At 39.5% G+C, this 15,563-nt stretch overlaps 1 protein-coding gene across 7 annotated transcripts in view; it reads right to left on the bottom strand.

Annotated features, from left to right (window-relative positions):
• NRG4 (neuregulin 4) overlaps nt 1-15,563 on the bottom strand; it is a 56,778-nt gene that overhangs the window by 40,951 nt on the left and 264 nt on the right. The gene's annotated exons all lie outside the window — the stretch shown is intronic.

The following is a 15,563-nucleotide window of genomic DNA, read 5'->3' as shown; positions in this document are numbered from 1 at the left end:
TACATGATATAGAATATTTGTATTTTAAATCATCTGTTATCCAGCTGATGTAAGAACTAAATAGAACAGACTTCAGTAAAAGCTTTTACAACAGCAAAGACTGCCTGTTCTACAGTGCATGTTGCACTTCTGCTTATTACAATAAGTAATTATTACTGCTACCAGCAGTTCTGCAAGTGTCTAAGATTTTTTGGTTTATTGAATTTAATTTTCTATGGATGTTTGTCTGCAGCAACACTTAGGACCATACAGGCTGTATTAAAAAAAAAAAAAAGAGAGAAAAAGAAAAAAATGCCCTGAAGAATAAAACAGTTTAGAAGCTTCTCAGACTTCTTGAGGGCAGAAAGGGAGGCAAATGAATAGTGAAGGAGAACAAGTATACGATTAAGACACGCAAGTAGGAGTTACGAGAGAAATGGCATCTCTTTCTCTGCCACGCACTGTCTCTTATTTTACTTATCTGTAGAACAGAAAGTATGTCTACCTTATGAATAATTACTTAGGCTTTTTAATGCTTTAAGGTCCCAAGGTGGAATAGGGAATTATTGACTGCAGTGTCAATAGCTGATAATTTTTGCAAGTATGTCAGAGTATGATCTAAGGTAAGGTAAGTTTGCAGGTTCCTCTGGGCACTCACTTATGTAAGCTCATGCTTGGAGGTACCTATCAGCTTGGTAAAATCCCCAGTTGCTTCAGTACTCTGTTTTAGAAGGGCTGGGGAACAGGTGATAATTAACAACGGACCTTCTTCCTCTGGATTTTCATCCTGCTTAAGACAAGCATCTTATTTTCTTTTCCCAAGCTGGATTTTAAAAGAAAAGCAATACGGTAATAAAATTATTGCCTTAAAGGACAATAAAAGTGATCAAATCCACTCAAAGTAATGGTTTTCTTGTGTCAAGTGCAGCATAATCAGTTAATCAAAACACGTGTTCTATATCTGTGACTGTTTAGCCTGCAGAAGATCAGTCTGCCTTGCAGTAGGGAAGTTGTATTTTCAGTATGAGCTATATACCCATTTGAGCTGTGATCAGCACTCTTTGCCTTCCCTAAGGAGATGGCAGTGATTGTAGCATTTATCATACATAAAGGAATCTGTCTTGCTGTATATAGCTGCCAAAAGACATGTGAAAAATAGGGACAAGGAAGGCAGTGTCCATGATCTCAGTAACTCTTCAGACAACAAAACTGATGGTGAACTAAGGAAATCGCTTTCCCCACTTCTCACCTGAACCCCATATTTAGCCACAGCAATAGTTGAGGTGATTTGGTAGCATGTCTGTAAAGGAATTTGCTAGCAGAATATTGTCTGAAATGCTGGTGTAGTGGTCTGTGCATGAAGCTGTTGACCCGTGCTGCGAAGAGATGAACGTCTAGCTAAAAACAAATTCTTGTTCCTTCCAGAAATTGAGTACACAGAATGCTGTGGCTTACATTAAAAATGGTCACCTGAAAATGAAGTGAAATGATGGGCAAGAGTTTGAGTTGCTGGTGTTCAAGGAAAAATCCAAATGCATACCAGTGTTTTAATAAGAGCAGGGAGTTTGTCTGGATTATTTAGGATTGAAAAAAACCCAGAATGTAATGCATGTTCTACTACCATCAAGCAGCCCTGTGACTGGAGCAGAGACATGAAACCAAGGGCAAAAGTTCTCCTATTTAGGGAAGGAAAGATGGAGCAGACTGAAGTGGCAGAGCACTTTTCCAAGGAAAAACACTGAATGTTTGAACTTTGCTTTAGTATGCTTTATAACATGTAGCAAAGATGATGGATCAGTGATTCTTCTGACTTGGCAAAATTAAGGCTGCTTTCTGGGAAATGCAGGAAAACTGCCTCAGAGGCTGCTCTGGGGATGCTTACAGATTTGCGCTCCAATGAGAAGTATGTGCCTTTGCAAGGGAAGGAGAAAGGACGGACTTGTAAGCCAAGATCAAAACAAAAATGATATATCAAGGTGCCATACCTGACCCGATTTTCACTTGTCTGCTATGGGCAATGAAGCTACATGGTACTTAATTTCTAATGACTTTCCTCATATTAGGCTAAGCATTTCTCTTCCTTTCACCCCAAAGGACTGAACTATAAGGATTCTTGTGATTTGAGTAAGGAGAGAGATACAACAGCTACTGAATCTGCATGCTTGGACCTAGCTGCTCACCTTCTCGCCTGTCATGGAATTTGGTGTCAATGGCATTCAAGTTGCTAATTGTTAATTTAACATCCAAATGAAAAGATGGATGAAGACATGGGTATGTCCATAGCTAGAGTATGTGTATCCCCTATGCAAGGGGTATGACAGTATTGTAGCTAAGCTTAGATTTTTGTCAGTTTTGAGATAGTTTTGCATTTGTTTTCATGCATGGATAAATACATGTTTAAACTAGTCCTCATCTTTTCCCTAAGGTAGAGTTTTGCATTTTTATAATCATTTATAACTGAAGTGTTGGAGGAAACCTTTCAGGCATGAGTATTTAATAAATTAAGATCTAGTAACACTGTTCACTGTTGCAATCCATTTGCCTAGAAAATCCTACCAGGTTTTTCCTTAAATAAGCAAGTAAGATCTCTTGCTCTTCCCTGGTTTTGCACAAGTTTCGACACCATATCCACTGAAAAAGTGTGTAGGTTTGGTTAGGAAAAGCTTGTTTGCCTTGTGGAGTTTCTGTCATTATCTAGAGTGTATGTATGTACATGTGGATCCTGTGATTTTCATGCCTTCAGAGTTCTCATTAAGGTCATCCTGCTGCAGAGGTTAAAGTTTGATTCATACTTTATACCAAGTTGTCTCCGATACAACCTCTCATCCCATTGATTTGCTGTGACATTTTTATGCTAACTGTAGCAAAAGGAGAAAATGTTTAAGGAGAAATATTTTAAGAATTGTAGAAGTACTTTTCATGTTTTGGACATAAACAGGTGCAGCAAAGGGGAGAAAAGTCACCATAATGTGACCACTCATCTCTAAGTTGTCAATGGAGCGCAGTTTGAGAACATCTGGACTGTAAAATCCACCTCTTGAACTTTCATTGATCGGTTCTTTGGGCTGTCAGCCATGAAGTATATTTTTAGATACTTGCAGCAAATCTTAACTGCATGTGAAAGAATGCCAAATCCATAGCTTGTCAGCTGCTGTTTTTCAGCAAGTAGGGAAAAAGGATTTTGGTTTGAGTTAAATAGTTAATTTGCTGCTGCATTGCAGACTGCAGTTTGTACAGCTATACCTGAGTTAGCTTTAAACTAGGCAGCCTGGCAACTAGTATCAAAGTCCAGCTGCAGCAGTGCTAGCTCAGCATGAGCTGCTATAATCCTTTTCTCTAATCCCAAGAGGAAAACTGTTGGCCTGGACACAGTAAAGCAATCTTTTCTTTCAGTAAGCCATTTCCTCTAAAAGCAGAGAGGGGAAAAATGTGTGTGTGTTTTTAAATTTTATGGCTCATGTTTACCTTTTTTTTTTTACAAGAACAAAGGGAGGCGTAGTAATTTAATGGAAAATGAACAGGTTGACTCTGTATATGGGTGGAAGTTTGATGCATGCTACAATTACATATCACACTATAGCACGGGTATTCCTTGGGACTTTTGAAATGGGATGTGCTCTTGTTGAAAGTAGGAGAAATTAGTTCTGCCTTATAAACGTGTGCTCTGTCTGCCATCTGCAGCAGTACACAAGTTAGTGCTAAGATGCTTTAAAAGTGTGCAGCTGCCTGAACTGATCTAAACTCATTGATTGTCTTAGTCCCATAGGAGTTAAGTGTTTTGCTCTTGGATGGGGGCACACAGTGTTTTGGCCTGCCTGTACTTGGCAGATTATTTTTCTAGCCTTTGGATGCTGCTTAACACTTCTCTTTGGGTGTTCTCTGAAGTCCATCATGCTTGGTTTGCACGCCTGTCTTTTTTGTGCTTAGTAGAAGAGCGTTTCTGTATTACCAGCTGTTAAAGAAGGGTAATGTTCATCAAAAAAAACCCCAACTTGTTAACGGACTATTTTTTCAAAAACTTTGCTTCAAGACAGAAGTTTTTGTGTCCTGAAGCATTCCCTGTTCCTCATGCTATCTGTCGTTCAATTTTTCCTAAAAGAGCCTATCTTCAGTATCACAATAAGTATGGTAGGTCTGTTAAAGCAACCTCTATTTATAAGCTATTTAGTATATACTTGTTCAAAACTGTGTGATCCTATTACTGCAAACATTGTCTCAAATTAGATTAAGTACTTTGGAGCAGGGTTTATGTCGCTTTTAAAAACACCTTCTAAAGTACCTAACGTGTCTATAAGTCGCATGTGAATAACAAAAGTATGGGCCAATTTCTTGCCCTGAAAGACTACTCATTTCTAGGACCTTAAAAATCATAGAATTCTGATTGTCATCTTGGCATCTTTCCTGTCTCAATTGTGCAATGAAGTTTGCAGTGGATGCCTTTGACAACTCTCCCTGAGAACATATGCTTGATACCATCTGAAAGCTTTCTATCCTGTGTTTTTCAACGTTGTAAACGCAACAGGTCATGAACTGTCAATTGTCAACATCATGTTTGAAATCAGTATATTGAGAGTGAGAAGGATAATACAAGAGAATAACAGTTTTATTAAGGACCAGTGTTTTGGAGCTATGAAGATTAGAAATGAATGATCGCAAGCTACTGCCTCTTTAAACCCCTTATTGGTCTTTGCAGCAAGCAGTTTGTCTCATTTCTACTGGTTGTTTTTACAGTGTCAGCTGCAGTAATTCTCTGACCTGAGGCCAGTATAATCTTAATTCCTTGCAGATATTCTTGTTTTATTGGAGAATTTGTATTGATTTTGCGGTCTTTTATATTTCTGATTCAAACAACTAAAACAAAATTAGTTTTATTTTTGGAAGATTTTATATATGTATTTAAAAAAACCCAACAGCCTACACTTATAATACTGGAGGCTTTTCTTTCCCAATAGGGAAGTGGCATTTTTTACCAACTGAGTCCCAGACCAAAAGTCAGAAACATGAGTTCTAATCCAGACCCTGGCACCTATTTGCTATGTGCTCTTGGACTTTGGGTTTAGTTGAGGAGCACGTACTCGTTATTTACTTAAATTTTATTGAAAGAGCTAGTCAGTCTTTGGCTGGAGATTGATATATTATTTAGCAGATAGTGATTGGGTTGGAGGGGTTAGTGCAATGTTGATGTAAAAATATTTCTGAAAAATTTCCAACAGTTTGACCAGTTCTTCATGTTTTTAATCCAGAAGCTAGCACAGGTATAGTTTCCTTCCTCTCATTTGTCTGTCTCTGGATGCTTTTTTCTGAGTTTCCTACCTCCTAGAAATGTTAATGACTATCCTGGTGATTTTTTTTTTTTTTAATTTTAATAAAGGCGAATTGGTAAATCTTAACAAAAGTCTGTGTTTGCAGCTGTAACAAACACAGTTCGGTTTCAAGCAGGTGGCTGGTATGTGTTACGGGTTTAAGAGCAAGAATGTGTTTTATTTATAACTTAGCAGTTGTTTAGTGTTTTGGGGCTTGCATTGCAGTATGGATCCCTTGCATAACCATTGCTTGAAAAGCATCCTTTTATCTGATCAGTGTATTAGAACCTCCTTATTGGATATGGGTCATGGGGCTTGAAGTACTAAATAAGATACTGCTAAAATAGAGCTGTGGAGGGTGGCAGGATGACTGCTATGTTAGGTCACACAGTAATGGCCAAATCTGTAAATAAACAACTATGGTTCTATATTTAAAGAGCATGCTAGGAATGATAGTTGAAAATACATGTGAGTTTTTTACATGCTATTTGTTTCTTCTCATTCTGCTATGATTTGCTAAGTATTGAGTAGAACAATTACTGAAAAGTTTACTTTTGGAATTGCCAGAGAAGCTGAAGCCAGGTCTGTGCCTGTGCAATGTTTCCTGTACTTTCTTGATGCATTGTCAGTGACAGCAGAAGCCTCGTTGGGCTCTGCAGCACCTCTGGGGTTCTTGGTGCCATTTCAGGAAGACCAGCACTGAGGTGAGGGTCCTCTGTATTTTTGTTAGATCGATCAGTTGCTTTCCCTTATCATTGTATCTTATCACTATGCTATCTTTAAGTTTATGATCAAAACTTCTCTAAGGCAGGGAAGTACTCTTCCTGCCCTGCCCTCCCCCCACCTTCAAGGGAGAACTGCGGTCCAGGAAGTCATGCTTCGGTCCTGTGAAAGCGCTCGGGCACCTGAAGTGGCATGAAGGCACCAAAGTCCAAACAGCTGAGACAGCATCATCATCTAGTTGAAGATGTCCCTGCCCATTGCAGAGGGGTTGGACTAGATGACCTTTAAAGGTCCCTTCCATCCCAAAGCATTCTATGATTCTATGATCATAGCATTAGCACTTCTGTTTGAAGCATGAATTTTATCTGCCTCTAACATATAGAAGTATTGTTTTATTGCTCAGTGCCTCTCATTAATGTTCTGCTGATGTCTTAGTTGATTAGCATGGTCAACTGCGATGGTGCTCACTTTTACCACATGCCTTTAAGGCTCTATTAGAAGTGCATTACGGAAGGCTGCGAGGGAATACAGAAGTAAATTCTAAATCTGAATCCCAGAGTGTCATCCTCATTGCTTTACAACATGGATTTTTTAAGACGTTAGCAGTAGCCCCGAATTAATGTGCCACAGTGACAACTGGTTCTCTGCTCATAGTGTTAAATCACAGTAAGATTAACTTCCTAGTGAAGAGTAAACTTCGTGAGCCCTTAGCAATTGAGAATTTAATCTCAAGTTTCTCTGTGATACTGACGCTATCAGTGGAAGAGCAGAAGCTGACAGTTCTCCACTTTAAAACAAAGGGAGTTCATGGTTGGGTGTTCCTGCACTCTTCTTTGTAATATATTCCGTAGCTTGTGGTGCCCTTCATTTACTCATGTGACAAGAGTATCAGTCCTCTCTGTTCTTGCAGGGTTTAAAAGAGATGAGGGCTGGACAGGGATGGTGATGTTAGTTATGTATTCTTGAAGGGTGAAAGAGATCAGTTTAGCGTTTTTGTTTTCCATGTGTGGTGTATTATATGACCAGTGGCTGAATGCATAGCTGAATGCATTCTAATATGCATTTATATGAATAAGCAAATAGCTTCATCCTGCAGGAAAAATTCTGCATGCTTGTGCAGAGAAAACACTTTTCAACATTTTCAGAAGCTGCTCCTCTTGCGTACCTCAGTGATTCTTCTTGTATTCCATACAAAATAACTAATGAATCAATTACCTCTAGTAAAAAAGTTCTGAAAACCTAATGCTTACATTAAAGTTCTACAAAAACAAAATCAATAAAATTTTTTGTTGTTTTTTTCTAAGTAGAAATACTAGAGCTTCAAAGTTCCAAAGCATATATTTAGGTACAGATAGTGCCTGAAATTATTATTTTAAAATGAACATACTATTTTTTTAAGCACAAAAATATCTACTTTAAATGCACAATGGAAAGCAGAAGTAAAAATGTAATTGTTCATGAGGTGTATCGTTTGTAGTCGTATATTGAACCAGACCTTGGGGGTGTTGGCTTTTTGCTGTATGAATTCTTCACCAGGCTGTATCCTGGGATTTGGCTGCGAGAGGTGTCAAACAAGATCCTGTCGCTTCTCTCTCCATGCATTTTGTTGCTGTGCTGCTTATCATTGAATGGTTTGGGTTGGAAGAGACCTTTAAACGTCATCTAGTCCAATCCTCCTGCAATGAGCAGGGACATCTACAACTACATGGACTTTTGCAGAGACCGTTCAAGTTTCTGCTTTTTCTTTCCCCTTTATACTTGGTAGGATCAGGGAAATTATGCTAGCCCTTGCACTGTAGTTACTTTTTGCTGCAGGACAAAGAGCAAGCACTTCCCATCCTGTTTCCAGGTCCCGTGGGAAGAATTGTTCTCTTACCTATGCAGTTTGCAGCAGACAGTCTAGGCAGACTCCAAACATATGTTAGCCATGTGTGTCTCCTCTGATGTTGTCTTCTAGACTTCAATTAGAAGTGAGGGGGAAAGGTGCAGGCTTGGCTACTAAATGTGGAAATTACTGGCCAGTTGACATGGCTGCACTGAGCGGGCTGCTTCCTCCAGATTGTATGTAGGACTGTGAGGGCTGGGCCTCCTTACTCACAGCTTGGACTGAGTCCCTCACCATCAGTATTTGTGGCAGAAACCTGGCTTGTAACATGTAGTAAGTGCATTCCATCACCTGCTGAGGGAGCCAGGGTTATACAGTTAAATGCACTAGTTATATATTAAAATAATGACTATCGGTATGCTGCATGCTATGATAAGGCAATTAAATCTTGCATTTTAGGCTCCCAGTGGTCAGGAAAGATTTTCCCAGCCACGAACAGTACAACTGTTGTGTCTGCATGCACTGTGTGAAATAACTTTCCTCTAAAGTACCAGACAGGATGTGAATTCAAGAATTTTATTAGCTGTCTGATCTTGCAGAGTGAGGTTTACCTTGTATGCATCACCAGGATGAAATACTGCAGCTATTTGTAAATTTGCAATCAAAACAGCTGGGCTATTTGTTTCCAAAAGCTAAACTACAAAGCATAGTGCTGTTTAGGACAAGAGCAATGTATTTCATATCAATGGGCTAATTATTATATACTTGCTTTTAAGATACACAGTAAAGCCATAAATTCATATAAATGTATTGCATTTTGTCTGGGATGTTGCCCATAATACTTATCAGGAATGACAAAACATAAGTATTTCTCAAAAATATATTTGTAGTATAGTTGGTTCTTATAATAAAATCTTTACTTCCAGGTGCTGTTTTTGACTTGTCTAATAGCTTGACTGGATTTAGTACCAGTCTACTTGAGTTTATTTTGATTCTGTACTGCTGATTATGTGAGAAACACAGAATTGGTGTAAAGAACTTTCTCGGTCTCCTTCTTACATAGGAATATAATATTTACAGGCCTCACAGAGCCTTATTTGGCAAGATGCATGGAAATCCTTAGCTCCAAGAGAATAAATAAATGCCAAGAATTTCTCATGAGGTTTTCCCTGTACTTTCCCCCATTCTTATTGTAGTGTTGTGAATCTTTTGTGTTTTGGTTGACATTAGCTCCTCTAGAAAATTAGAGAATACTTTTAAAATTTTCTAAAGGTGTTTCAATCCAGAATCTATTAAGCCTGTGATTCTAAAGAAAATAAAAATTAATAGCTTCAAGAAGAGTCTTGAGGCTGCAGTCTAATGGCTGAAAGGCAATCTTCAAGTTATATTAATCTAAGGGTATGGGCAGATACTCAAGCTTGTATTTAGTAGAAGGTTAACCTCCCAGTAAGATGAGCAGCAGATATTGTGGATGGAAATGAAAATGTAATGAGTTTTAACCATTTTCCTGGCAGACAGGGGGTGACCGTAGTACTTTCACATGACTAAGACAGTGTCCCTTAAGACAGATTGGTAGTCTCACCCCCATGAATTGAGACGCACATTGTACTGAGGGATGTCTCAAAGCAGGTTGAGTCAAGCATTTGTGTTATTCTGTTGCTAGTGTTAAAAGCCTGAGTGAAATTCCAGCTCTGTTCAAATAAATTTTGCTGTTGGATTGAAATGGACTTGTATTTTTACCTCAAAAACCACTAGCACACTGCAAAAATTAAGTATATGTGTGTTGAACTCAAAGACCTGCCAGGTGTCTATATAAAACTAAAAACATTCATTCTAGCATGTTGCAAAGTGTATGTATTTTTTTTCTTTACTATTCTAAAGAGTGGCTGAACCTATCTTGCTTGGCTGGGAAACAGAAGACATGGCTGCAGGCCTCTGGTTAGTGGCTTTTCACTGCAGTTCCAGGGAGTAAGAAAAAGAACTAGAAGCAAAATCCAAGAGTTGATGCTTGACAGACACAAGCAAACCAAACTTCTTTGAAACTAAATTGGTACTTGATTTGCTTCAAATAGTAATAATTTGGCTTAATATGACTCAGCTAGGTTAGTGTCAGCTCCAAACATCTAAATTCAGAAATGGAATTGTTGTTAGCCAAGCAAATATAAACCCAACTTTGTTTGCTGGGTTTCAAATTCAATATTTTAAGATTTAATCCAAGAGAGATTAGAGGTTGTTTTTTTTTTCTTTTGAGAACCAGGATTTGTAGCACAAAAAAATCTCAGTTGGGCTGGGTTGGGGAGAGCCAGTGTTATGAAATTGGTCCAGATGATTTTCTAACCATGTACTGGCTGAGCCCAGAGTCATTTAGTTTCCCAGACTGGAAAAAAACATGTTTTTGGTCCAGTGGAGCTGTTGATGCCAGGCTCGTTCCTATCAGCATGTGCAGTGGCACATTGCAAAAGCTAACTAATACTGAGCTTTCCAACTGTGTGCCCAGAAGCAGTGTCAACACAGTATCCTGCCGGAGCTATTTATCCAAGCCCATGGTCCCTGTTAGTATCCTTGTGCTGGGCTGTTAAGAGAGATCATCTCACCAGAAGCCACGTCTGGTCTAAGTGGTGCCGTTTTGTATGTGTAACTATGAGCTCACTTTTTCTCAAATGAAAGTGCTGTCTCCAGCAGTTGGAGACATAAGCAGAGCAGATGTTGAGACATGCAGTAAAATAGCATAAGCTGGCAGCCTTGTGCCTAATGCTCCTGTGAAACACCAAGTGTGCTTTTGTGGTTTCTGTGCTTATTAAGCAGGCCTAAACTTTGAAGACTAGACAAATCTGTAAAGGGACCGTTTAAATATGTGATTGCTCTTTTGTGCATTCTCTGGACTTGAGTGCCCTGTAGTGTGTGTGTGGGGGTTTTCCACTTTAACCACGTGGGGAAGCTATAGAGAGCAACTATTGGGATCACCAATTTATTACAGCTAAATGGGGACGGTTTGTAAAATGGTGAGGTAAATGGCAAGCTTGGAGAGTTACTCCAGAGTAAGAGATCAAATGAGTAACCTTGTTGAGTGAATGTATGTTCTTTATTTAGGAGCTAAGAGCAAACTTTCTGTTTAGGTAGCCTTGATAGTTACTCAGTTCTTCCAGATTTTTGAGATGCCATATTGCACCCATTATTTGCCAGACAGTGTTAAGATTTGGCAAGCAGAAGGCCCTCAGTCCAGAGAAGTACCTTTTCTTTGCCCCATAACATCTTCAAAACTAGCTACATTGGGGATTGGTTCAGTACCTGCTGGACATGTGCCTTTTCTGGAAAATGTTGGTAGTGTATCGGAACAACTGAATTCCAACAGTGCCAGTACGCACTGTGTAGCATGAACTGGAACGAGAGTGCAAAGGAGCTGTCAGGGCAGCACTGGTATGTGTTGAAAGCATATTCATGCTGGAGTGTTTGCATGTCACAGAACCTTGTCTGTAGACTGGGTACATAGCCCTGGCCCTCTCTCCCCAGTTCCTAGGGGAAGAGATAGCAGAGGGAAGGAGCATGAGTGGAGTCTTTTCATAACCACCCCAAACAGAACAGCTCCTCCTGTTTCTTTCTGTCTGGAAGTACCATGTGCTGCACATCTGCAAGCTCCTTGGAAGAGGGTGGGCTTGACTGGGCTCTCCTGGGAGTTTGTATTGGTCTAGTCCTCCTCTAAAGGCTTTCTTCCAGCTAGTGTTATTTGTCCTGTAGTCCAAGTTTGCAGTACTGAAAAGTTCAAGATTCTACCAATGATCATGATGCATTTGCGGAGAGATTATTACGATTGTGCACAAGATCATTTTTATCTTTTTTGGCCCGTCTAAACTTCTCTCTAGAAAGTATAAGCTATACTTATGAATAACGAGACAGTCTTTAGTTACATGATTACATGTTCTTTTTTCCCCAAAGAGCATGCTGCTTAATTTCAGCATACAAAATAATCCCAGAAGGGGATAGAATTACGGCTGCATGAGCAAGTTCAAATCTGCTGTTTCCTGATTTCTGAATGCCTGATTGTTTCCAATCTCAATACCTTTCCTGCGATGGAGGGGTTTTTCCTTTTTTTTTTTTTGTGTGATATATTTATAAACTTTACTGTAGATCCCTCCATAAAAAAGATGTAAAATTCAATGTCCCTTCTGCCTTGAAATAAAAAGCTCTATCTCTTGTACCTCTTTCCTTTTCTGGATGCTGTATGGGAATGTTAAAGTGATGAATGGAAATGGGAATCTGCAGTGTTAAAATAATATGTATAAAATGTACTTGACTTGTTAAGGAAGTTAATTTGCTGTTTGTTTTCTGTGTGGCATCTCTGCATTCATAACCTTTTGACAAATCTTACTATTTTTTTTAAAACAAATAAAGGAAGCATTCCTTATCCACCTGTACAGAGCCATATAAACAAATACTTTATCAAACTCATGGCTTAAATAAAAGTGGGATCAGGGAGGGTCAGTTTAATAAAAAGAAATTTTAATTTTTCATCACAATGAACCTGTTCACCCTTTAGGGGGAAAAAAGAAAAAACCCATTTTGTTCAACCTGAAGTAAAGCAAGGAAGCGCTGGGACCTCTCCTGCAGGAGATTTTCAGGGTTTCCCCTTCAGAAGTGCAAGTTGCTGGATTTCTGAAGGAAACAGTTTTGACATACATGACCAATAAAACTTTCTAAATGCAGATGTGTGGAGCTGGTTAAAATTCTCACAGAGACGTTAAAACAAAAACAGTTGTCAGAATTGTCAGGTTGTGATCCCAGGGAGCCTAGTTTCAGTTCTTGAAGAAATGTGACTGGCACTAGTAGGCATGAGTGATCACATCATGTTTATGCTGATCCTCAGGGTGATATCAATGGTGTTAATCACAAAAGAAATCTGGCTAGTCTAATTCAGGAGAGCTAAATGTAGCTGCCTCTAAATCACACTTTCCCACTTTCTCTTTGCAAGCTTCTGGGGCGATGTTTGGTTAGGTGTTTCCCTACTGCTCTTTCAAATTATTCCCTCTTTCCCTTTCTCTCTGTTTTTCTGGATAGCTCCATGACCTTCTTAGGATTGCCCAGTAGGAACCTTAGGAACCTTCCCTTCATTTGTGTTTGAGCTTTAGACTGTATAAGAATGTTAATTCATAGACTGAAATAAGAATATAACTTTTTGCACAAAGGAAACAAAATTCCATTTCCTGATGTGTACTAGATTCAGAATGAAAAGGTCCAGTGTGATACAGAAGGAGGAAAAAACCCACACAAGTCCTTTTCACTTCCACCCCTTCCCCAATCTTTTAAGCATTTTCAGGTTGGATGCTTACTCCAATTGAATATTGCCAATGGCGAGGGCTAAACACAACATCTTTGATTTGAGTATTTCTGATACTAAGTATTTCTCCACCATGCTCTTTGTTTCAATGGCTGTGCCTACAGTGTACTGCCCTACCTTCTTAACCCTTTCAGTTTTGCTGACATAACTATTTTTGGAGCTGTACTGTGACCTGTATCAGGAAAGGCATCCTGCTTTTTTAAAAAAAAAGTGCAGGAAAAGAAAAATAATTTTGTTGTTGATTGAAATGCCAAACCAGTTTCCTGGTCCAGCTCACAGTAACGGCCCGTGTTCAGGTGCATGTGTACGGCATGGGCAGGGGCAGGAGCAGAAGCTGGGCAAGAATACCTAAAATTGCAACTAACAGCAGTGTTTCCTCAAAGCGTGGTCTGTCGCATTTACTTTGAATGCAAACTGTGAGCCTGTCCATGTGTCTAAGCTGCTCTTGGAGGGCTGTGTGGAAGAATCTTTAGTTAGAAGAACATGTCAGAATTTGGTTTTGTAGCTACTTGTAAGTATATAAACTCAGATGTTTTAGTTAGTGTCTGTATTTTGTACAGGAGCTTACAGCTTCATGATAATACTCCTCAGAACGTGAGCAAATACAACGAACAGCTCTGAACCATGTGGTTTTTACTTCAGCTCAGCTAAACAGGGTGCAAGTTAGTAGAGACTTTGGTGCAAAAGGCTTAAATTAAACCATCTTCCTACTCCATACCCCCAATTGGGTCCACTACATTGTGGCCCATATTTTGTAAGACTGTGCTTAAACCGATGCTAAAAGTCACGGTTTTCACGCACGAGTGAAGTAAAGATTTTTTTTTTTTGTTTAAGGTTGCCCTTGGGGGTTTTGTTGTTTTGTTCTGTTTTTCTTTTACCTGAGAGTGTATGTACAAACAAACTATCTCACTACTCATTATGCTATTATCTCACTGCTACGCTTTGACATATACTTTCCAAACTGTTCTATGCTTTGTGTTGTTTAAGCTGGACTTTATCTCCTTATTAGCAAGCTACAGCCAAGGTGTGGTGACCGACAATAGATGGTTGATCTAAACATTAACAAATTAACTCGGGCAGGATGTGTGCTGGGCAAGGGCAGCAGCACGAACCTTTGCTCAACTATAGCGCTTGACCCCACTTCTCAATCTGCATGATTCTGAGCATAACCCATGAACTGTGAAGCAGTTGCTTGCCAGTGTCTCCACAGAGCAGGGGGTGAAAGAAATCGTAATCAAGCAAAAAGGGTATCTTGCAAAAGCTGTGAGGAACACTGGCATGTGTAATACGTGTGCAAAGAACAGAGGAAAGCTGAAGGGCTTGAAAGGCGAGTACAGCACTACTTAAGCACTTTGAAGGTCTTGCCTCAGAAAGAGCTCAGTGAACTGGGTGCAACTTCCTTTACCTACTGCAGAGGGGTGAAGAGCTGAGTCAGCTTTGCTGAGATTTGAACTGTGATCCCGCACATTTTAAGCTGGGCTACTAGTTTACAAACTTGTCTCTATACGGAAAACCAGATGCAGAAATATGCTTCCCATCAGATTGCACTGTCCTCTTGGTACATGCAAACTGTGTCAGTCATTTAGTCCAGTGAATGTTTCTGTTTTTTACACCACTTCAAAGCTTGCACTAGAAACTTTGTGAAACAATTCTTTCCGTTCTGTCCTATCGCCTTTTTAAGCTAATTCTGTTTAACTTGGGAAACTGTGCTCCTTCTATAGTCATCTCACCTTGAAAACACTTACACCAGAGAACAAATAGAATTGCTGAACTCTCACAAAATGGGCATTGCTCATACCCATATGGCAACTCAGCATGCACTGTGTGCTGTCTGGTCTCAGTTCCAAGAAGTGGGGAAAAAGAAAAACAAAACAAAACAACCAACCCTGGAACTGTTAACTAATTCCCTCAGATGAGACCATGAGAGATGAGGCTTTTTTTGTCTACCGAGCACTGAGTGGGATAGGTGTGGAAAGGGATGTATGGAAAAATTTCCACTCTTGGGTGGTGAATGGAATACCCAAGGGTTGCCCTCTGCCCCCTGCCTGTCTCTGTTGGTAGGGAGGAAAGCCACATCATTGCTCTTTGCCTACGGTATATCCTATAGGAATGCAAGTGAGAGGTAAGTGTAGAAGAATGAAATCTCCCTGCTGTTCCTTGTTGCCTTTAAACACCACTCAGTTGCACAGAAGCTTCCTGTGGAAGTTGGAAGTGTTTTATGCTGCTATAGAAGTTTGTTTGTTTTTTTTTTTTTAAGGAAGTTTTGAACATAACAGATAGATGAGGTGGAGTGGATGGAAAGAACAAGTTTCTGCAAAATATCAGTATATGTTAAGACATTTCTGTTGCTTGCATACAGCCTAGAAAGAAACACAAATCATAGTAATCCCTTTAGGATATA

Source organism: Nipponia nippon, unplaced genomic scaffold (assembly GCF_047370975.1).
Source record: "Nipponia nippon isolate SJK-2023a ecotype South Korea unplaced genomic scaffold, ASM4737097v1 scaffold_9, whole genome shotgun sequence".
Lineage (NCBI taxonomy): Eukaryota > Metazoa > Chordata > Aves > Pelecaniformes > Threskiornithidae > Nipponia > Nipponia nippon.
Note: the sequence above shows the minus strand (reverse complement) of the source record. Positions and strands in the feature narration are given on the sequence as shown.